The sequence below is a fragment of the Pristiophorus japonicus genome, chromosome 5 (genome assembly GCF_044704955.1).
Source record: "Pristiophorus japonicus isolate sPriJap1 chromosome 5, sPriJap1.hap1, whole genome shotgun sequence".
Classification (NCBI taxonomy): Eukaryota; Metazoa; Chordata; class Chondrichthyes; family Pristiophoridae; genus Pristiophorus; species Pristiophorus japonicus.
The window spans coordinates 17,487,334-17,512,737 of NC_091981.1; positions in this window are offsets into that span (position 1 = coordinate 17,487,334).

The following is a 25,404-nucleotide window of genomic DNA, read 5'->3' on the forward strand; positions in this document are numbered from 1 at the left end:
ACTTTTTGAAGTGTAGTCACTGTTGTAATGTAGGAAGCGCGGCAGCTAATTTGTGTACAGCAAGCTCCCATAAACAGCAATGTGATAATTGTTATGTATGGAAAAAGAGTCAGACTGAACACTGTGAGCTCAAAGTAAAGTGTGACCGTAGTCTTTTATTGCAGGTCTCCAGAGTGCCTCTCCAACCTGTAAAGCATCCTTAAATACCTGTGCTCCCAAGGGATTATGGAATCCAGAGAATGAGCCCTCTGGTGGCTGTACAGAGTAAATACAAGTCCACATATATAACAACACTCCCCCCACCCCCCTCCCACCCCCAAAGTCAAAAATGTAACTATTTGCAATCTGAGTCGATCTGGGACCCTTCTTGCCCTGGTTGATTGTCTCGGTGTGAAAGCTGGTGTTGTTGAATCATTTGTTGGACCCTCGCTGGGCTGCTGTGCAGCTGGCCTTGCTGGGCTGCCTGGTGTGTTGGGCCCTGCTGGGCTGCTGTGGATGATGGGTTCTGCTTCGTGGTCAACCGTGGTACCGGTTGCCACAGGTGTGTATGTTGGGGGATCAAAAAAGGTAGGGTCCAAGGTGGGTTGCTCAGGATAGTCAGTGAATCTAAGTTTGATTTGGTCCAAGTGTTTCCGGTGAATGAGTCCATTTGAAAGTTTGACCCGAAACACTCTGCTCCCCTCTTGGCCACGACAGTGCCGGGAAGCCACTTGGGACCTTGGCCATAATTTAATACAAATACAGGATCATTGATTTCAATCTCACGTGACACATTTGCGTTATCATGGTATGCACTTTGTTGAAGCCGCTGCTCTCTACCTGTTCATATAGATCAGGGTGAACTAACGAGACCCTTGACTTAAGTGCTCTTTTCATGAGCAGTTCAGCAGGTGGGATCCCAGTGAGTGAGTGGGGTCTCGTGCGGTAGCTAAGCAGGACTCAGGATCGGTGAGCCTTCAGTTACCCTCTTCAAGCCTTGCTTGATGGTTTGCACTGCTCTCTCTGCCTGACCATTGGACGCTGGTTTCAACGGGGCAGATGTGACATGTTTGATCCCATTACGGGTCATGAATTCTTTGAACTCAGCACTGGTAAAACATGCCCTTTTGTCGCTCACCAGGACATCGGGTAAGCTGTGAGTGGTAAACATGGCCTGCAAGCTTTCAGTAGTTGCAGCGGATGTGCTAGCTGACATTATCTCACATTCAATCCACTTGGAGTACATGTCTACAACCACAAGGAACATTTTACCCAAGAACAGGCCTGTATAGTCGACGTATACCCTAGACCACGGTTTGGAGGGCCAAGAACATAAACTTAGCGGCGCCTCCCTGGGTACGTTGCTTATCTGCGACCATGTATTACATCTGTGAATTCAGGACTCTAAGTCCGCATCAATACCGGGCCACCACATGTGGGATCTGGCTGTCGCTTTCATCATTACGATGCCTGGGTGAGTATTGTGGAGGTCATTGATGAAGGTGTCTATGCCCTTCTTGGGGACCATTACTCGATTGCTCCACAGAAGGCAGTCTGCCTGTATAGACATTTCATCTTTGCGCCACTGGAACGGCTTTATCTCTTTCTGCATTTCCACTGGGACACTGGACCAGTCACGTGAAGCACACAGCTTTTGACTCGAGATAATAAGGGGTCCTGGCTTGTCCAGGTTTTGATCTGCCAGGCAGTGACGGGTAATTTCCACCCTCGTGATGGCAATGGCAGTTTACTGAGAGCATTGGCGCAGTTTTCTGTGCCTGGCCTGTGGCGAATGGCATAGTTGTATGCGGACAACATGAGCGCCCATCTCTGGATGCAGGCCGATGTGTTGGTATTTATCCCTTTACTCTCGGAAAACAGGGATATAAGTGACTTATGGTCAGATTCCAATTCGAATTTTAGCCCAAACAGATATTGATGCATTTTCTTTACCCCATAGACACACACAACCGTTTCTTTCTCAATCATGCTGTAGGCTCTCTCAGCCTTAGATAGACTCTGGATGCATAAGCAACCAGTTGCAGTTTCCCGAAATCATTAGCTTGTTGCAATACACACCCGACACCATATGACGACGCATCACATGCTAGTACCAAATACTGACATGGATCATACAACACAAGCAATTTGTTTGAGCATAACAATTGTTGTGTATTGCTCTGGTACATTAAATGTATGATAAGTACAATGGTGCGCCACAGAGGGCGCTGTGGTGGGAGACCTGAAAGTACCTGCACGAGGCAGTATAAAAGGCTGCCCACCACACTCTGGAGCTGTTCAATAAAGGACTAAGGTCACAGCAGTTAGATCAAAACGTGTGGAGTCAGTGATTTTTGTGCCACATACACGACATTGGCGACGAGGAAGTGGACGAACTCCATGCAACCATGGCTACTCTGGGCTCGCTAAAGGATTTTACCGTGGGCAATGATTGGGAGGCCTTTACGGAAAGGCTCGAGTACTACTTCACAGTAAACGACCTGACGGAGGACACGAACACATTGAGAGAGAAGCGTAAAGCGATATTGCTTTCCAGTTGTGGCGATGAGGTTTACTGTCTCGTCAGGGATCTGCTGGCACCCGGGAGCGCCAGGGACAAGTCATACGAGGAGCTGACTGAACTCATTCGTGACCAGTTGAAACCGAAGGAGAGCATCCTCACGGCCAGATACAAATTTTATCATCACTGCAGACCCGAGGGCCAGGATGTCACCAAATATGCTGCGGACCTCAGGAGACTCGCGGCGCCGTGTGATTTTGGCGCACACCTTGACGAGGCACTGCGGGACGTTTTCATTATGGGGATTGGCCTCGAGGGCCTCCTTCACAAGCTGCTGGCCATGGAACCCACAGTCACTCTGACAAAGGCCAGGGTCGCCATCAGCCGGGCATATATGATCTCGACATACAGCACCAAGCAGATGATCCACACAGTCTCGAACCCGGCAGGCACTGTTGACAGGATAGCGCCCACCACGGACAAAACTGCAGAACGTGGCTCTGCCCGGGGCAGAGAGCACGGACCTCGGGGTCTTGGAACTCAGAGTCCGCTGAGGGGGGCTAATCAAGCAGCACCATGCTGGCGCTGTGGAGGAAGCCATGGGGCTCACCGGTGCAGGTTTGCGGAGTATACATGCAATACCTGCCACCAGAAAGGCCACCTTCAGCGTATGTGTAAAAGGAATCAGACTCACCATGTGGCTGAGGAGATGGGGGATGATCCACTGTTCAGCGAGGAGCAGACAGAAGAAGATGAGGTGTTGGGACTGTATACGTGCACCGACGATTCGCCCCCAGTGATAATGGAAGTAAAAATTGACAGAGTCCCAGTGAGTATGGCAGTGGAAACGGAATCGGGTCCGGCGTTGATGAGTCAGAGAACTTTTGATAAACTGTGGGGTAACCCGGCCGCACGACCCAAGCTGGTCCCGGTCACGGCAAAGCTGCGTACCTACACCAGGGAACTGATACCTGTTATCGGCAGAGCGGATGTGCAGGTATCTCACGGAGGCGAGACGCACGGTTTACCCTTATGGGTCATTGCAGGCGATGGGTCGACGCTCCTCGGCAGAAGGTGGATGGGAAAGGTCCGTGGGAGCTGGGAAGACTTCTTCACTCCCCCACAGACTGCTGCTCCCCGGGTTTCCAAAGAGCAGCGCCAACCGAGCTGGAGCTGCAGCAGCAGTCCAGAACCCCTGGCCCCAAGCAGCCTCAGCCTCCACTCAAAGTCACAGGTGCGGGCCCATTGCTGGGGTGTGGGCCGGCGGGGCGCTGCGGGCGAGAAGTGGGAGGCCCATCGACGGCCGGCGGATCGGGGGGGGGGCCCACGCAGCAGAGCAGTCGGGCAGTGGCAGCAGCACCTGAGGAAGATGATCGTGAACAAATGGGGAGAACTTTGTGCCCTGTGACCTGGAACTAATCGATTCTGGCATCGGGTGCCCTGAAACCTTCCTAAAAACACTGCAAAATTCCCTTTCCCTCCTCCCTTGCTTCTTCTTCTCCTTTCTAGGCCAGCAGAACACCTAAGATGGCGGCGCCCAACGGAAGCCTCGTGGGAGCCACAAGATGGCGTCTTAAAAGGGAAATGCTCCCGGGAGTCTTAAAAGGGCCTCACACCACTGCGGTCCCCACATAAAGACTTTTAGACTTTTGTAAGGCTAGAGTGAGTCTAAGTGTGCTACGTGAATGTAGGATGATGGATTTATGACAAGAAATAATATTTTAATGAAGGGTGGTCACTGTGTTTAAAATAATGGACATGAATTGTGAATTACGACAAGAGTTAATATTTCAATGCTGAATGGTCACTCTGTTTAAATTCAGGGACGTGGATCCGTGACCAACATTACCAATGGGCTAATGCGTTTTTCGATTTAGGGGATTCAAGCAACGGCTTTTTGAACTGGGGGGGTGCGGGCAGTGATGTTTGTATTGCTCTGGTACATTAAATGTATGATAAGTACAATGGTGCACCACAGAGGGCGCTGTGGTGAGAGACCTGAAAGTACCTCCATGAGGCAGTATAAAAGGCTGCCCACCACACCTGTGGAGCACTCTGGAGCTGTTCAATAAAGGACTAAGGTCACAGCACTTAGATCAAAACCAGACCGTGTAGAGTCAGTGATTTGTGTGCCACATACATGACAACAATTTTCTCACTTTTACAAAGGCATTTTCTTGGCTTTTGCCCCAAACCCATTTGCCCCCTTTTCGTAGTAAGATGTGCAGTGGTTCAAGCAGTGTGCTGAGACCCGGTAAGAAGTTACCAAAGTAGTTCAAGAGTCCCAGAAATGACCGCAGCTCCGTCATGTTCTGTGGCCTCGGTGTGTTCTCGATTGCCTCCGTCTTCGCGTTGGTGGGCCTGATGCCATCTGCCACAATTCTCCTTCCCAAGAACTCCACTTCAGGCACCAGGAAAACGCACTTCAAGTGTTTTAGCCTAAGCCCCGCGTGGTTGAGTCGACGCAGAACCTCCTCCAGGTTCTGCAGTGCTCGACTGTGTTCCGACCTGTGACCAAGATGTTGTCCTGGAAGACCACGGTGTGCGGGACCGACTTCAATAAACTTTCCATATTTCTCTGGAATATCAACGCCGCTGATCGGATTCCAAACGGGCAGCTGTTATAAACAAAAAGACCTTTGTGCCTGTTGATGCAGGTGAGGGCCTTCGATGATTCCTCCAGTTCCTGCATCATGTAGGTTGAAGTCAGATCCAGCTTCGTGAACGTCTTTCCTCCCGCCAGCGTTGCAAAGAGGTCGTCAGCCTTTGGTAGTGGGTATTGATCCTGCAGGGAGAAACGATTGATAGTTACTTTGTAATCGCGACAGATTCTGACGGTGCCGTCTCCCTTGAGGACTGGGACAATAGGACTGGCACACTCGCTGAACTCGATCGGTGAAATGATGCCCTCTCTTTGCAGCCAGTCTAGCTCGATCTCTACCCTTTCTCTCATCATGTACGGTACTGCTCTCGCCTTGTGATGGATGGGTTGTGCCCCCGGAATTAGGTGGATGTGCACTTTTGCTCCTTGGAATTTCCCGATGCCTGGTTCGAACAGCGAAGGAAATTTGTTTAAGAGCTGGGCACACGAAGTGTCGTCAGTGGGCGATAGCGCTCGGACGTTGTCCCAGTTCCAGCGTATCTGTCCCAGCCAGCTCCTGCCGAGCAGTGTGGGACCATCACCCGGTACCACCCAGAGTGGTAGCTTCTGCACTGCTCCATCATAGGAGACCTTTACAGTAGCACTGCTGATTACAGGAATCAGTTCTTTTGTGTAATTTTTTAGTTTTGTGTGAATTAGAGTTAAGACTGGCCTTGAGGCCTTGTTGCACCACAACCTTTTGAAAGTCTTTTTGCCCATGGTGGACTGGCTCGCGCCCGTGTCCAGCTCCATTGATAACGGGAGTCCATTTAGTTCAACATTCAGCATTATCGGGGGACAATTCGTGGTGAATGTGTGCACCCCATGTACCTCTGCCTCCTCTATCTGAGGCTCTGGTTTGTCGTGATCCTCCGTGGATCTGTCCTCCTCTGCAACATGGTGGTTTGCAGGTTTAACAGGATTTGCAGCTCGCTTGCACACTTGTTGAAGGTGTCCCATTGTTCCACAGCCCTTGCAAACGTATTCTTTGCTTCGGCATGAATGGAAACGATGAACACCCCCGCAGCGCCAACAAGGTGTTAATGGCCTTGCATTCATCACCCTTTATGGTGGACTCTGAGACATCTGCGGACGTGTAGCTACAGGCATGTGTGACCTGCCCTGTACGTTACGATTCGAAAACAACATCACTTTGTTCATAGTACTTGTAGCAGCACTTGTGTGCTGAGAGATTTGCTTCATATTGTCACTGGTGGCAATGAACACCTGGGCTATCGCTATGGCCTTACTCAAGATTGGGGTCTCTACAGACAAAAGTTTGCGAAGTATGGTTTCGTGGCCAATGCCAAGTACGAAAAAGTCTCTGAGCATGTGCTTCCAATGTCCTTCAAATTCGCAATGTCTTGCAAGGCGTCTTAACTCGGCAAGATAACTCGCCACTTCCTGGTCTTCAGAAATCTTGTTGGTATAGAACCGGTACCTCGCCATCAGAACACTTTCCTTCAGGTTCAAATGCTCTCGGACCAGTGTGCACAAATCGTCGTACGATTTCTCCGTGGGTTTCGCTGGAGTGAGCAGATTCTTCATGAGGCCATACGTTGGTGCCCCACAGACGGTGAGGAGGATCACCCTTTGTTTGGCAGCGCTCTCTTCCCCATCTAGCTCGTTGGCCACGAAGTATTGGTCGAGTCGCTCCACAAAAGTTTCCCAATCATCTCCCTCTAAGAATTTCTCCAGGATGCCCACTGTTCTCTGCATCTTTGGGTTCGCTATCTGTGTCTCATCGCCAGTTGTTATGTATGGAGAAAGAGTCAGACTGAACACTGTGAGCTCAAAGTAAAGAGTGACCTTATTCTTTTATTGCAGGTCTCCAGAGGGCCTCTCCAACCTGTGAGGCCTCCTTCAATGTCTGTGCTCCCAAGGGATTATGGGATCACTTGGGACTCCAGGGGATGAGCCCATCTGGTGGCTGTACAGAGTAAATAAAAGTTTACATATATAACAAAAATGAGCGGATAATCTGTTTGTGTTATATTAATTGAGGGATAAATATTGGCCAGGACACCAGGGATAACTCCCCTGCTGTTCTTCAAAACAGTGCCATGGGATCTTTTGCGTCCACCTGAGAGAGCAGACGGGGCCTCGATTTAACATCTCACCCAAAAGACGGCACATCTGACACTTCGGCACTCCCAGAGTGTCAGCCCATATTTTTGTGCTCTCATCTCTGGAGTGGGACTTGAACCTACAACCTTCTAACTCAGAGGCGAGAGTGCTACCCACTGAGCCACGGCTGACATGCACAAGTGCACATTTGCTGGCAAATGGCCAGCTTCATCAGATTTTGTGGGGAAAGCCCTCCGTCCATTTGAATTGTTTCTCAAGGCGTTGTAAATGTGCACATAGACAGGGCTCGGAAAACTATTGACTACATGTGGCGTAATCCAACACGGCAGCAATTCTTAAATGTGTCCTGCTGGGTGACCAGTTTTATTGGGCCGAAGAAATACTTTACTGTGGAAACAAATGGCTGCAAGGAGGAATGTGGGCCAAACGATCACATCCCCAGGCACTGCCTCGGGGTTCCTGCCGCAAGCGATGCAGCAGCAAAGGAGAGCGGCTATACTTGAAGTAGAATGCCACCATCCTGCGAAATCGGAAGTGCAGGCAACCTGGAAGGAGGTGGCCATGTTACTTTTACCTGGGAGCAAATGAGAACATGGTCTTCTGGTATCAGGAGAGGTACCAATGTAAGTGTAACCCTCTTTGTATACAACGTAAGTGTAACCCTCTTTGCTCATTGAAACCTTGGCTCCAGTTGAAATGTATTTCTCCTACACCTTGCAAAGACCATCTACATAGTATTTACTGCACAGAAACAGGCCAGTCGACCAACTGGTTTATGCTCCACACAAGCCTCCTCCCACCCTACTTCATCTCCCTGTCAGTCAGCATATGCTTCTATTCCTTTCTCCCTCGTTGGCTTATCCAATATCCCCTTAAATACATCTATGCAGTCGCCTCAACCACTCCATGTGGTCGTGAATTCCACATTCTAACCACTCTCTGGGTCAATAAGTTTCTTCTGAATTCCCTGTTGGATTTATTGGAGATAATGTTAGATTAATGACCCCTAGTTTTGGACTCCCCGTTGGGGGAAACATCTTCTCTGCATCTAGCCGATCAAACCGTGGCATAATTTCAAAGACCTTTATCAAGTCACCCCTCTGCTTTCGCTTGTCCTATGAGGAGAGTTGAGCAGATTGGATCTATACTCTATTGAGAAAAGAGCACCAGCTTGTTCTTTGTCGACTCCTTCTCACAATGGGCCTAAAATTGTCGCCTTGCCGGGTGCGGACAAAAGCCACAATGCGCATGCACCGAGAACTGGCTTTTCCGATCTGTCAATTTTCTATAGACAGATTTTAGGCATCCCACAGGAAGGACATCCGAGGGGCAGAGATTGGGCTCTTTGCCCAACTCATGCCCAGAGAATGTCCTTCAAACTCTTACACCTGTGATGCATAGCTTACTTTTACTCGTGTAACACTTCTAAAACATAGAAAAATTAAATGTAATCATTTATTTTTATATTAAAAACTCTGTCCATTAAGGTAAATTTATTTTTAACCCTATTAAAACACATTTTTTTTAAATTTCAACAAGTATTTGTTTTCTAAAACATTTAATTTCAATTACTTTTAAATATGTGAGGTGTTTTTTTAATTTATTGTGCTGTGTTTCTTGTTTTAGGGTTTTTTTTCTCATTGATAGTAATCGGAGCCCGTACAAACAGAGCTCTCATTATTATCAATTTGAGGAGAAGTTTACGAGGGACCAAACAATGAAAGTAAGGTAAGAAAGGCTTGCATTTCTATAGCGCCTTTCATAACTTCAAGATGTCACAAAGCGCTTTACAGCCAAAGAAGTACTTTTGAAGTATCGTTTTTGTTGTAGTGTATGAAACGCGGCAGCCAACTTATGCACAACAAAATACCACAAACAGCAACCTGATAATGACCAGATAATGTTTTTTTTCGAAGTGATGTGGGTTGAGTGACAAATATTAACCAGGATAGCGGGGAGAACTCCCTTGCTATTCTTCGAATAGTGTCATGAGATCTTTTATGTCCACCTGAGAGAGCAGATGGGGCCTCGGTTTAACATCTAATCTGAAAGACGGCACCTCTGACTGTGCAGCACTCCCTCAGCATTGCACTGGGAGTGTCAGCCTGGATTATGTGCTCAAGTCCATGGACCTACAACCTCATGACTCAGAGGCGAGCGGGCTACCTGTAATGATAGGCATGTATACATTATTAAATAGAATAAGATAAGAACGTAAGAACATTAGAAATAGGAGCAGGAGTAGGCCACCTGGCCCCTCGAGCCTGCTCCGCCATTTAATAAGAGCATTCTGATTATGGACTCAGCTCCACTTCCCTGCCGCTCTCCATAACCCTTCACTCCCTTATCACTCAAAAATCTGTCTATCTCCACCTTAAATATATTCAATGACCCAGCCTCCACAGCTCTCTGGGGCAGAGAATTCCACAGATTTACAACCCTCTGAGAGAAGAAATTCCTCCTCATCTCTGTTTTAAATTTTATTTTATAGAATACAATATTGAGAGCTTAACGTGCACAATGCTTAAATTGGCATTTCCCAGAGGGGTTTCTTTTATTTGTTCTTGGCATGTGGGTGGCACCAACGTGGTCATGGCCCTCCTGCTTGAATTGATGTAGCCTGCTGGTGATGGCCCTCTCATGATGGATTGGTGAGATTCCATTAGGTTTGTGGCAGTTTTCTTGGACCTTCCAAGGAACATAGAAAAGAACAAATTCAACTGCACCTTTCTCCTGAGCACAGGGCAGATACATGGTCGCATTGGCTAGGGTGCAGATTTCCATCTATGTTTTTACTACAGGGTAATTCAGAACCCCACATGGGACCTCTCTCTTTGGGTGTAACTTCTGCAGCAGAACCCCAAACCTTAAATATCAAAGAGCAGTCCTTCGCACATGTCTCTCCTGTCCCATACTGAACAATGAGACAACTTTTCTAAACGAGCACAACTCCCACTTTTATGCCAAGTTGCGGCCCTTTAAGAGCTGCTCCTGTGCCTAATTTTCCCACCGTCAACCGAGTGTACAACAGGCCAAACTCCTCTTTAACTTAGTCAACATAACCCCATTTCCCATGAAAGCCCGGGCTATAACTATGATTTGAGCCAGTATAAGCCCATTTGTGCTGGATTTGGAAAACTGGGATTTCTATTTAAATGAGGCTGTAGCACGCCCCCCCACCCTGAAAATAGCACAACTGAACATTAGTTGCAGGAGTTTAATTTTGCTCCCTATGTCTGCCTTCACCAAGTCTACACATCATGTCACTGACAAAATATCATAAAATTTACTATATTGGAAGTTACACATACATTTATATAGCACCTTTCATGACCACCGGACGTCCCAAAGCACTTTACAGCCAATGAAATACTTCTTTGACGTGTAGTCACTGTTGTAATGTGGGAAACACAGCAGCCAATTTGTGCACAGCAAGCTCCCATAAATAACAATGTGATAATGACCAGATAATCTGTTTTTTTTTTAGTGATGTTGGTTGAGAGATAAACATTGGCTAGGACACCAGGGATAACTCACTCCACTGGTCTTCTTCGAAATCGTGCCATGGGATCTTTTACATCCACCTGAGGGACCTCAATTTAAGGTCTCAGCCGAAAGACGGCACCTCCAACAGTGCAGCCCTCCCTCAGCACTGCACTGGAGTGTCAGCATAGATTTATGTACTCAAGTCCCCGGATTTGAACTCACAACTGTGTGACTCAGAGGCAAGTGTCCTGCCCACTGAGCCATGGCTGTTGCTCAACAGCAAAAGATTAATGGATGAGTTATCATACTAGACTGCGAGTTTCTGGCAAAAAAAAAGATGCAACTTCAGTATTAAAAGAACGGAGATAAATGCTCTGAAAAATTAATGCAAACAGTTTTAAAGTACAATATAATTAATAGCAATAAAAGTGTTTGCATAAAAATAGCAACATTTCAAAATTGTAAAGGTAAACTCATTACTCACTCTTTCCGTAGCTTCACAGGCGTTCTGCTTGTGTCATGCCCTTAATAAATACAAAGGAATGCCATTTTTCCTTAGAAATAGATGAGCTATGACTAATGCATCTTTGCATATAAAATGAGTATGATTCTCTCAAAATGTCAGATTTAATACAAAGTCTTTGTGTGGCTGATTCTCATTTTCTGCTTCCACAGATCGGCAACAAAATCATCCTAACATAAAGAGAGTGGCCCTGGCAGCGCAGAGTAAAACAAGGCCAGCAAATCAACATGAGGAATGCGTTCAACTTCTCTCACAGACCGAAGGAGGGAAGTTCAGTTCTGGAATTCTTATCTTGCACCAGCATCAATTCAAATGGCATCCATAAGATGCCGAGGGAAAAAAAAGAGGTAAATGCAATTGTGACAGCACAAATAAACAGCGCAGAGGCAACAAGAAAACACATTACTGCAAATAGAATGATGAGGGCTTTTTTTCCACTTGAGTAATCTGAAGAGAATAATAAAAATACGAAGGAAGCTGTTTTTCCCAGAACACCCACAAAAGCAACTGCCTCCCACCACACAGCGACTCTCGAGTCTCATTATGCCTTTTCAATATATGCATCATTAAACTGCCTTCTCTTAGCACAAGTGTACTGAATTCAAAGTCCAAATAGGTTCATGTCATCAATTAAATCTTAACAGGGACTGTGTCTACACGTTGAGGGGGTGAAATACAGCGTTGTTGTAACCACAAAATGGGCGTTAGCCGATCGGCCCCCATTATACACCCGCCCGTTTTACAGCCCACCCGTTATATACACCCGCCCATTATATACCCCGCCCGTTATACACTCTGCCCATTAAGCACCCGCCTGTTATACACCCTGCCTGTTATACACCCTACCCATTATGCACCCGCCCGTTATACACCCGCCTGTTACATACCCCACCCGTTATACACCTGCCCATTCTACACCCGCCCATTATACACCCACCCGTTATACACCTGCCTGTTATACACCCCACCCGTTATACACCTGCCCGTTATACCCCCGCCCGTTATACAGCCCGTCCATTATGCACCCGCCAGTTAAATACCCTGTCCATTATACACCCGCCCGTTATACACCCGCCTGTTATACACCCCACCCGTTATACACCCTGCCCGTTAAACACCCTGCCCATTATACACCTGCCCGTTATACACCCGCCTGTTACACACCCCACCCGTTATACACCTGCCCGTTATACACCCGCCATTATACACCCCAGCCGTTATACACCCCGCTCATTATACGCACCGTCTGTTATACACCCACCCGTTATACACTCTGCCTGTTATACACCACCCGTTATACATCCTGCTCATTATAAACCCGCCCGTTATAAACCCGCCTGGTATACACCCCACCTGTTATACCTCCTACTTCTTATACACTTGCCCGTTATACATCGCCTGTTATACACCCAGCCCATTATACACCCGCCAGTTATACACTCACCCGTTGTACACCCCGCCTGTTATATACCCCGACTGTGATACACCCCGGCCATTATACACCCCGCCCGTTATACACCCGCCCGTTATACACCCACCCCGTTATACACCCGCCCATTATACACCCACCCCGTTATACACCCGCCCATTATACACCCCCCCATTATACACCCGCCCGTTATACACCCACCCCGTTATACATCTCGCCCGTTATACACCTGCCCGTTATACACCCCCCCTTTATACATCTCGCCCGTTATACACTCACCCCGTTATACACCCGCCCGTTATACACCTGCCCGTTATACACCCACCCCATTATACACCCGCCTATTATACACCCACCCCGTTATACACCCACCCATTATACACCCACCCCGTTATACACCCGCCCATAATACACCCACCCCGTTATACACCCGCCCATTATACACCCCCCCCATTATATACCCGCCCGTTATATACCCACCCCATTATACACCCGCCCGTTTTACACCCGCCTGTTGTACACCCACCCCGTTATACATCTCGCCTGTTATACACCCCATCTGTTATACACCCACCCCGTTATACACCCTGCCTGTTATACACCACCTGTTATACATCCCGCTCATTATAAACCTGCCCGTTATATACCCGCCTGTAATCACCCCGCCTGTTATACACCCCACTTGTTATACACCCGCCCGTTATACATTGCCTGTTATACACCCTGCCCATTTTATATACGCCCATTTTATATATGCCCATTATCCTCCCTGACCGTTATACACCCACAGTTATACACCCGCCCGTTATACACCCCGTCTGTTATACATCCCACCCATTATGCACCCGCCCTTTACACATCTCGCCCATTATACACCCTGCTCGTTGTACACCCGTCCGTTATACACCCCGCCCCTTATACACTCCACCCACTATACACCCCGCCTGTTATACACCACCTGTTATACACCGTCCGTTATACACCTGTCCATTATACACCCACCCGTTATACAACCAGCCCATTATACACCCGCCCGTTAGACACTCTGCCTTTTATACCCCCGTCTGTTATATACCTGTCCATTATACACCTGCCTTTGCATAATGGGCCGGTGTATAACAGGCAGGTGTATAACGAGTGGGGTGTAAAACAAGAGGGAACATTGCCTCCCAGCTTACGTCATCTCACCCTATTACCATAACCATTGGACTTAAGCTTAAACATCTCATTCAAAAGATGACATCTCTGAGAATCGAACAACCTCTCAGTCCTTTTCTGTCTCCAGCCATCTTTGTTTTCTCTCTGCGTGACATTACCAATTACAAACTATGGACGCTATTGTGCTTAGCCACAGACCCACTGGAATGGGTTCAAAGTTTCCAAATTCATACCACAGTCAGCAGAGGAGGCTGGAACAGGTAGGGATGGGACAATGCACCAGCAGAATTTTCCTGTCTTGCCTTCCGGTGGAATAATTCTGTCACATCAGTAGAAATAAGCATTAGAGACCTATGAAAGATAATGCAGCAAAACACATACAGCTGACAGTTCATTTTGCTTGCTAACGTACAAACTTAGTCAGGCAAGTCACAAGAGACGTCCACAAGGAATTCACTATTGATACGCAATCTGAACTGATTTCAAAAATAAAATTCTGCGGATGCTAGAATTCTGAAATAAAAACAGAAAATGCTGGAAATACTCAGCAGGTCAGGCAGCATCTGTGGAGCGAGATACAGATTTAACGTTTCAGGTCGATGACCTTTCGTCAGAACTGGAAAAAGTTAGAGGTATAAGCAAGTGCAGGGGCAGAGAAAGGGGGGGAGGGGAGGAAAGAACAAAAGGGAAGGTCAGTGATAGGTTGGAAGGCAGGAGAGATTAGAGAGACAAAAGGGATGATGGTGCGAAACAAAAGGAGATGGCAACGGGACAAGTTAAGAAACAAAAGATGGGATGAGAAGAGGTGTAAATGGGAGTAGCAGAATCACCACCAGTTGCCATGTGAAAAAAGGGGGCAAAGGTTATGGTCTGAACTGAATGGATTGGTCGAGGCAGACAGCTCCTCCTCACCTGGATGGAGACAGAGGAAAAGGTGACTGGAAGTTGGTGCTAATTTCAATTCTTTATTATTCTTGTGTGGTTCTTGGGAGGATCAGGCCATGAAGAATTTACTTCCAATGTAAGCTGTCCCACTCTCTTCACTTTGCAGAACATTACGGGGAAAAGGGAAAAATGCACAATAGACTTTGGCTATACTGTGAAATCTCTTGAGGTCTCTTTCTTGACTTAAAACTTGAGACTTGAGCACATAATTCAGACTGACACTCCAGTGCAGTGCTGAGGGAGCGCTGCACTGTCAGAGGTGCGGTCTTTCAGATCAGACGTTAAACCGAGGCCCCGTCTTCCCTCTCAGGTGGACGTAAAAGATCCCACGGCACTATTTCGAAGAAGAGCAGATGAGTTATCCCCGGTGACCTGGCAAATATTAATCCCTCAACGAACATCACTAAAAATCAGATTATCTGGTCATTATCGCATTGCTGTTTGTGGGGGCTTGCTGAGCACAAATTGACTGCCGCATTTCCCACATTACTATACTTCAAAAATTATTTCATTGGCTGAAAAGCGTTTTAGGATGTCCTGAGGCACTATATAAATGCAAGTCTTTCTTTTCTTTCTTTTTTCTGCTTTTATTTCTGAGCTTTATGTTAACTGCTTCCACAATTGAACTCTTCCAGCATTGACACTTCACAAATCATTTTTAAGTTTAAAATTTATGTCTCAAAAGATAAAAAAGAAAAATATAGATTGCTATAAAATTTACAATATTTAGCATTATGATGTCCATTGTCCTAGCTCCAGTTAATTAAAACAGTATTAATTGCTGCAAAAAAAAATGCTTGTTTTATAGTTTTGATATGAGCAACTTATAAATGATTTTAAAATGTAATAACAAGGTAATCTAATGTCAACAATTGACCAGGATAGCTTTATGTCAAATTGCGATTAATTTTCAGAGATAATAAGCAGCATGTGGTTGAGTATTTTCAAATTGCTGTGCTTAGTGCTCTGTGACTGCAGATTTATGTCCATTATCCTTCTCTGCTAGGGATTAATGGCTAAAAATGTTTCGACACAACTAATATGGGGAATACCTGAGCATTTATGAGAGATTAGTTTAAGAGATTAAGGGGGAGAAATTCGAGTCATTTGCGCCTCTCGTTATTGCCCCTAGGGGGCGCTAATGGGGCGCAAATGACTTTGCAACCGGGCGTGACGCCACGAACGGCTCCCGTTAAATTCGGCGGGAATGTAGCGGCGGCGGTAACACGTAGCTGTGCTGTGCCGGCGATGCTGACATCATCAGCATGCGCAGCGCCCTGTTAGCGCCCCGGACCCTAAATTGGGAAACGCCCCCTGAAGCTGTGCCGGGCGGTGACAGCGATAGCCTCAGGGGGCGCGTACCTGCCGTCCAGCAGCCAAAGAGGGGAAAGTTAGAGGAAAAGTGGCCGGCTGCGCCTCAAACAAATTGCCGATTTTTTTTTGTGCGTTTTGATGCCGCTTTGATCGCGGGATGTGTGCCGCAACCCATCAGCGAGTGCCGGGCTGTTGGCATGGCTCCCCTGCTCCCCCGCTGGTCCAGTTAGGACCATTTTTATGATGCAGAGTATGCAAATTGGGCCCTTCTCTTTAATTGAGGGAAGAGCCCGTCCTACGTGGCAGCGCTGCGCCCCGCCACCGATCAGTCCGCCCCACTTCCGGTCCGTCCGCCCCTCTCCCGATCTGTCCACCCCGCTCCCGATCTGTTCACCCCGCTCTCGATCCGTCCGCCCCAGAAAGGAAGTGGTGCACTTGATGTAGCATTCTACTGCCTGTCGAGGGTGGTAACCCCAATTTCTCATGGGAGGCGAGACTTCTGAGACTGGCCACCTTGCCCCCCGCACCCCCTCCCCCCGACAACCTGCCTTCTTCCACAAACTCCCACTGCATGTTTTCAACGCTTCTGCTTTCCTTGTTTTTATCCAAAGCTCTGCTGCTCTAACTTTTACAAAATCTCACTCTCCGTTATTCTCTAATTCTGGCTCCCTCTGCTTGTCGAAAGCCCGAGCCCACCTGCTCTTCCTGTGAGGTTACGCTCCTTGGGGGAGTGGGGGTTCCAACGGGCTTGCTCATTTGCCCTGTGCTGCTTCCCACTAGCTGGCTGCTCCGATGTAGGAGTTGGTGAAATGTGTGCGCACTCGGTCCGTGCAGCAGAGCAGGTTTCCAGTCGTCCTGGTTAACCCTTGCCACTGGATAAAGGCCGAGCTCTGTCGAGCCCGTGTGGTGGCTGATGTGCAACGGTCACCACACGTTAAAAAAAATCCACGCTCAGGCATCTTCCATCCCCTTCAATAGGAGTTCAGGACCGGAACATCGGGTCCTGCATTGAAACATTTGTGAACTCTTGTGGAAGCAAGTCATCCTCGTTCGAAGGACCGCCTACGGTGATGAATGAAATAAAACCTGCTGATAGGACCAAAAGAAGAAAGAGATTAAAAGAGGGGAAAACCGCGAAAGCGAAGTCAGAGAGAAAGCGGCTGGTGAGAGACAGGAGTGGAGACGAGCGACGAAAGTGCTGCAAATAGCGTGAACCAGAAGTGAATAATAGAACATAGGAACAGGAGAAGGCCATTCAGCTCCTTAAGCCTGTTCTGCCATTCAATCAGGTCATGGTCAATCTCTATCTATACAGTAAGAGAAACTGTGGTGGAGGAGGAAAGAGAGGAAGTCATTGGAGGAGAAAGGGAGAACACAAGAACTTAGGAGATAAGAATTAGGACCAGGAGTTCGCCATTCGGCCCCTCGAGGCTGCTCCGCCATTCAATGAGATCACGGCTGATCTTCTACCTCAACTCCACTTTCCTGCACTGTTCCCATATCCCTTGATTCCCTTCATATTCAAAAATCTATCAATCTCTGTCTTGAATATACAAAGACTGAGCCTCTACCGTCCTCTGGGATAGAGAATTCCAAACATTCACCACCCTCTGAGTGAAGGCATTGTTCCTCATCTCAGTCCTAAATGGCCAAACCCTTATTCTGAGACTGTGACCCCTGGTTCCAGACTCTCCGGCTGGGGAAACATCCTCCCTGCATCTACCCTGTCAATCCCTGTAAGAATGTTGTATGTTTCAATAAGATCACCTCTCATTCTTCTAAACTCGAGAGAATATAGGCCCAGTCTGCTCAATCTCTCCTCAGTGAAGTGAAGGGGAAGAGTGACATTCCAAAGCTGAGAAGATAGCAAATCAGTGAAGGAGGAGATAGGAACAAAAGCAAAACAACACAAAAGTAATGGCCCGGATTTTGTGGTCAGCAAAGGAATGGTGGTTGCCATTCATCTCGCTGACAGCTGCCCACAGAGTTTTTGCAGGCATTAGAGCGGAGACTTGTTTTAATCCGGCATCTGATCCGGTGTGGAACCCTCGACCAGGGATCTGGTGCTGGCTGTGAGCAGCACAAGCAACAGCACGTCGCTTCAACTAATCCAACTGAAGAATCCTCACTTAGACACACAGGGGCTACATTGATCAACTCACTGCCCACTGCCGCCGACATTCCTCTCTGCAAGATCCGCCCAGTGCTACTTTCGAGGTGGCCTGGAGCGGGCGGGAGGGGAGAGTCATCGGGAACTGCCCGCTGACATCAGCGGACGGCTGAGTGGCGCAACTGAGCTCCCGCCCGCCGAGCTCCCAGATTGATGCGGGCGGGAGTCGGCGGCAGAACGGGGGTGCACCGCTGGCTGGGGGCTGGTCTGTCCCCGACGGTGAGTATGAAGAAAAGATTAGTGAACATTTTATCTATTTTTTTTCCACAGCGACTCCCCTGAAGGCCTTACAATAGTTTTTTTTTTTCCTCATGATTTTATTTTCAGGTCTTCGACCCTCCGTGGGCCCGACTCCATCCTCGGCAGCACTGGGGCGGCAAGCGCCTCTGCCGCCGAGAATGAGACCTCCCGCCCGCCGCCGCCCAGATTGGCGGCGTACGTCGTCCATTTGCCGCCCGCCGACCTTCGAGGGACCTCGGCCACGAATATCCCGCCCAAAGTACCGTCCGGTACCTCGGCGGCCCTCGGCGGCAATGTGGGCGGGCGACGACCTCAATGAAAATCAGCCCCACAGAATCCAAACCAGGAAGTATAAATTAGATTGAAATCACGTACAGAAAACAAAATAAAGATTGGGAAAGAAAGATGGGATGAAGAGAGAAAGATAAAAGGTACAGAGAGAATTTTTTTTTTAATTAACTTCTGAAGGAATGAGACTTTACACTTGTAAAATTAAATTTTCAGGGCATGAGAGGTTGTTCGGCAGTAATTAGCATTTATCATGCCATTAAAAATTCACTCACTTGTGAATCCACCAGCCCTAACTTTTTAAGGTGGGTTTCGTGGGTAACTAGCGGGTAAGTACAGCAACTTCACGCCCTTACGTTGATTTCAATGCCGGGTCTATCGGTGAGGTTCTGTTATACGCAGCCTGTGGAGGAGCAGGGTAACTTGGACAGCAACTTCCGGACTTGCACCTTTAACTGCGGACTCCGGAAGTTGCCGTCCGATTTATTCCAAAATAACAGTGAGCACTGATCGCTTCACCATTATTCTTAATGCAAAATCCGGGTCACTGTTACAGAAATAGAGAGCAAAGAGGAAAAATACTTTTTTTTTGCAGATTTTCCAGAAGATTTAGCTGAAGTGGTCTGAAAAGACGGGTGTTTCTTAGTGGATCACAGCCTGACTAAGTTCGGAAACCATTAAATCCACTCTAAAACAACGTTCTGGGGACTTTAGTTATCCTCAGCAACTTTTGAACATGAGTCAAAGATTTAAAAAAAAAACTTTATTTGAGAAATGAACCTCACGGACCTCTTCAGCAGAGAGCAGAGAATGAGGTGACACAGGAATGAGGTTAGAACTGAATCTGCCATCCCTAACCATTTGGTATCGGGCTGGCTGCTTGTCGGAAAGGGCTACCCCCATAGGACATGGCTTGTGACACCTGTCCGGAACCCCTGCACAGTCACAGTCCAGTAATAGAATCATAACCACAGCTCTACCAGAGCTCTGATTGGGCACACCTTCAGCATCCTGAACTGGAGGTTCCAATGCTGTACCCGCCCCTTGACATTCAATGGCGTGACTGTCACCGAATCCCCCACCACCAACATCCTGGGGGTTACCATTGACTAGAAACTTACCTGGAACAGCTACATAAATAATATGCCATCAAGAGCAAGTCAGAGACTGGGTATTCTGCAGCGAGTGTCTCACCTCCTGACTCCCCAAAGCCTTTCCACCATCTATAAGGCACAAGTCAGGAGTGTGATGGAATACTCTCCACTTGCCTGGATGAGTGCAACTCCAACAACACTCAAGAATTCGACACTATCTAGGACAAAGCAGCCCACTTCATTGGTATCCCATCCACCACCTTAAACATTCACTCCCTCCACCACCGGTGCACCGTGGCTGCAGTGTGTACCATCTCCAAGATGCACTGCAGCAACTCACCAAGGCCTCATCGGCAGCACCTCCCAAATCCGCGACCTCTACTGCCGAGAAGGACAAGGGCAGAAGGCGCGTGGGAAGACCATCACTTGCAAGTTCCCCTCCAAGTTAGGCACCATCCTGACTTGGAAATATATCGCCGTTCCTTCATCGTCACTGGGTCAGCACTGTGGGAGTTCCTTCATCACACGGACTGCAGCGATTCAAGAAGGCTGCTCACCACCACATTCTCAAGGGCATTTAGGGATGGGCAATAAATGCTGGCCTTACCACGACGCCCACATCCCATGAACAAATTTTTTTTAAATCCTGGGAGGGCCTACAGAAATGCAAGCGTTACCTACATGCTCCATAACTTTGCCCTGCAAAGGGGTAAACCCTTGCAGTCACCTGTGGAGGAAGATGTGAAGCCGCAAGAGCAGGAGGAACAACAAGTCATCGAGGATGCTCAGGAACAACAAGGGCCACCTGTCCTGCTAGATGTCAGAGCTGTACACCAGTGGAACATCAAGTTAGGCTTTGGCACAATCATTCCATCCCTGCCCCCGAACCTACAGTCCCTCCTACCAACAGACCAAGTCCTCACGCCCTCGATACGAATACCCTCAACTCAAATGCCAACCTGAGTATTTTTATCACATCTCCTGATGTGGTCAACCAATAGCCATCCAAGAGGAGATCTGCACCACAATATTCCATTCAAAAACTGTGATTTCAAGTTGCCAGCAAACATTACCCTACTGCAAACCCCTAAGGCTAGAACCTCCACTTTTGTGCTTATCGCCCAAAAATGGGCGTTATTTCTGGCGTGGGCGGTAAAAAAGGGTTTTCAGATCGCCGGCTTCTCGTTCATTCTCAAAACACCTAGTTAACATTTTTGAAAATTGGCGTTGCCGCGAGCGATAGGAAATGGGCGGTAGCGTTAAATCTTTTTGACTTTCTGCCGTAAAGTGTGGCCGTCCTTAGCAAAGGCATGGCAATGCTCAGTTCCCGCGATTCTGGAGGTCAAGGGTCACCATCACATGTGCAGAAGAGGAGACAGAGAGAGGGGGAGCTCAGAGAGACTGAAGGTGTGGCTGGGTGTGGTGTGGCTGCTTTGCGAGGATGGAGGGAGACTTTAGAGCTTCACAACAGGTAGGCAAACAAAAATTAGTTGTTACCAGCCACATATTTGACTGAATTTGGCCTATAATGGAAAGAGAGGAGGAGGCATCGCAGCACACTGTGGAGACTGACGCTGAAGAGAGCAGTGAGGTGGGAGAGGAGCACATTGGAGGGCGCAAAAGAGCCAGGAGGTTCTCGGATGAGGAAAATGCCTCCCTCCTGCAGGAGATCGAGTTACGCTGGGGTGATTTGACACAGGGAGGGCGTGGGAAGCCCACCCCAAAGGCCTACCAGAGGATATGGATCAAGATAGCAGAGGTAGTCTCGTCGACGATCAACGAGTTGCGTGAGGGCAACCAGTGCCGCAAATGATGGAACGACCTTGTGGGAACCGTAAGAGTAAGTATTACATTGATTTACATGTACTTATGTATTTATATAATTTGATTTGTAACAGTCATGAGTGACTATCAGCAGATGTGAGGTCTTGCACTTTTGTCGGGAATATTTTGCTCAAAGCCTGCGGTCACGGTGTACGTCTTTAGGTAAAGAATGGTAATAATCATAATAATCATGATTACATCTGTCGGTTATTTGTTGTATCAGTCTCTGTGACAGTACCTAGCAATGATATCACACAATGATCTCATGCCATGTGTCACCTTTTACAGAAGAAGCTATCGACGATGAGGTCCATGCAGAGGCGAACGTGTGGGGGGTCACCAGTCCCCAGTGACATCACTGAGAAAGAGGGGTGGGTGCTCGCACTCGTGGGGAAGCACCCCTGGACAGCCACGGATGCATCTGCAGACCCTGAAGTGATGCCACGTGAGTAAAGCTTACACTATTGCGTGATGTAAAGTCTATAGATGCCACACCAACTCATATCCGAACAATCATATATGATAGATGATTTCTAAAAGTGTCATAGAAATAATGCTGGCCTAATGAAAATCATTGCAATGCACAATGTGTTGATGGTCAAGAAATGTGACGTCTGCAATGATTTTGAGAGCGGTGGTGCTTTTGTTGTGCATATGCTGTGTGTAGTGCTGGACTCATCTTGCCACCCTAGCACCCCCTTTTCCTCTAATAACCTCGTTTGTGTTTTGCAGCTCAGCCAACAGCGCGGCCCCAGGCAAGGCCACAGAGGCCAGAAGTTGGGGGCACAGGGAAAGAGACAGCGGACAATCCTACTACATCTGGTGCCGAGGAGCTCCGATTGTCGCACATCAATCCACTGGGTCTGTTCTTGACGGATGAGAGCGCGGACTTCGAAGAACCTGCATCGCCACACTCCAGAAGCCATTCCACCCCAAAGCCATCTATTGGTCCTCCGGTCATTTCCGCCTCCACTCTGGAGGTATCGGCCGCAAGCACCTCTCCACAGGGCACCCCATTTATCCCCAGAACGGCGCCGACCCCGCAGAGGCCTCGTGATCATGGCAGGTCTGTTCCATGAGCGCGACATAACAGCGGAGAGATGGTACAGTTGTGCAGGAGGACTGTAGACATTGGTGACCAGCTCATCGAAGCATTGGAGGGCATATCCCGACACCTGGCCACTATGACCGAGTACATTCCATGCATGGCAGAGTCCCTGGATGCGATAGCCAGGAACACTGCTGGCACAGGCCTCCCAGTGGTCCCAGAGCGAGGCACTCCACCCCGAGGTTCTGCACCACCACTGCAAACCAGAGCAAGGACCAAGATCCTGCTTCTGCATTAGAGAACGTTGCCCCCTCGGCACCCCCCACTCCCGTACCCGGGCAACCACCACATCTGCCTTCATCCCCCCCCAATGAGGCACCGCTTGAGGAGCTCCTCATCTAGGCGCCATGGAGCGAGGAGGGGAAGGGGTAGAGGTGGGGAGAAGAAGGAGAGGGAGGAAGGAAAGTGAGTTGCATGTGTGCAGGTGATGGCTGTGTTATATCTCCATCTGGGTGTTTGCAATTTGTTGCAATGTATGGAGGCTGGGGATCATGTTCCTGCTTTGCCTTTGTATTCTTTGTTGCTGGACATGTTGAACATGTGATTTTGTGGAAAAAGTGGGGTGTGGGCGGGGGTTGGGTGTTATTGGCTGTGATACTTATGATTTCAAATCAATGTTGGTATTAAACTTTTGTTATTGAACATAACCTTGTCTCAGATAGCTGGACCGTTACACACTGGTGATTCCTAACCATGAAAGGGTTGAATACAACTTAATATCAATCAACGTAAACTTTAACTGGCACCAAGGTAATGGGCACCATTGATGCTTGAGCTGCACACACACAGCAGTGTGTCTGCATTGTCACTCACATCAGTGCTCTTTCAGGCAAATCTTTCCGATAGCAGCAACTCACGAAAGAGTGGGATATAACAAATGCCAGTTCCGGTTCATTCCACTTTTTGTGAACGGTTTTTTGAGCGAGCGATATTGTGGGCGATATGTGTGCGAGGTGGTGAAATTGATGATGGCCGATCTCCGTGACTGCTAGTTTGGGTATATATGCTCTTTATGACAAAAAACAGTGGGCGGGCGTTCATATTGAATCTCGGTGTTAATTCTGTGCGGAAAGTGGGCGGGCGATCATATTGAATCTCGGTGTTAATTCCATGCGGAAAGTAACACTGGGCGATATTATGGGCATTTTTTTTCTGGCGTTAAGCCGATTGGGAAAATATCGCTCTCCTAAAAAGCCCGTCAGTTTCCATTTTGTGCCAAAATTGGCGCTATATGGGCGCTATACGTCATTTCAACGGTAAAATGGGTATTAAGTGGGCGGTAAGCATGTAAAAAAAAATGAAGGTTCTAGCCCCTCGTGTCTGTCTCAGGTGCTCTTCTACCTATTCTCCTGCTCCTACTAAATGCTTACAGGAGTGGTTACAAAATGAGAGATGGAAGGCTGCTGTGCATCCAATGGCATCACTTGAGATGGCCATCGTGGGCGACCCTGTGGAACTTGGAGCTTGGCAGCGCACTGCAGTATCCCACTCTGACCAGGACTGCCAGCTTTCTGGTACCAGAATTGGTACTACTTGAGGGTGTGGTGAGAGAACAGAGATGCTGTTGTCTTGAGAGAGAGATTGAGGGCAGATTTAATTGAGGTGTATAAAATTTTGAGTGTCCTAGATAGAGTGGCTAGGAAGAGCCTATTTTCCTTAGCAGAGAGTTCAATATCCAGGGGGTATGGGGTTAGAGTAATTGGTAGAAAGATTAGAGGGGAGTTGAAGATAAATGTTTTCACCCAGAGAATGGTGGGGGTCTGGAACTCACTGCCTGAAAGGATGGCAGAAACCCTCATCATATTTTAAAGTACTTGGATGTGCACTTGAAATGCCGTAACCTACAAGGCTATGGATCTAAAGCTGGGAAGTGGGACTAGGCTGGATAGCTCTTTGTCACCCGGCACGGACACAATGGGCCAAAAGGCCTCCTTCTGTGCCGTAAAGCTCTACGATTCCACATGCCTCTCCCATGGTCACACTGCCACTTGCAGATGGCTGCACGTCAGTACTCCCACTGCCCTGCACGAGAAACTGTGGAAACTCGCGAACCTGCTTTCCTTCAAGCTTAGCAAGGTGCAGGAGATGGTGAATCCCAAAGCCCGAGTGGCAGCAGTCTGAGCAGCCACTGAAGCTGACAGAGCTCTCGCTACAGGCTCTGTAACTGAAGCATCTGCCGCTGTGTGCACAGAGGTGACTACAGGGCTCCTGGTGCTTGGAAACCATGTGTGAGGGCCCTGCACAGGTTGGGGGTGGATTCCTCCACACTGTGCGACTTTACGCACAGGTTTCCCGGCAGGCAGTCCAATGCATCGCACAGTGCTGGCGCTCGGCTATCAGTCTTTCTTCATAGCCTGGGCCCTGGCAGTCTTGACCTCCACCCTCTACAGCAGGGCTAGCACGTAAGCTCGCCACGGAGAGAGCTGCTTCCTCAGTTGTCCTTTTGTGGGTTCAAGTCCCACTCCAGGGACTTGAGCACAAAAATCTAGGCCGACACTCCAGTGCAGTGCCGAGGGAGCGCTGCATTGTGGGAGGTGCCGTCTTTTGGATGAGACGTTAAACCGAGGCCCCGTCTGCTCTCTCAGGTGGATGTAAA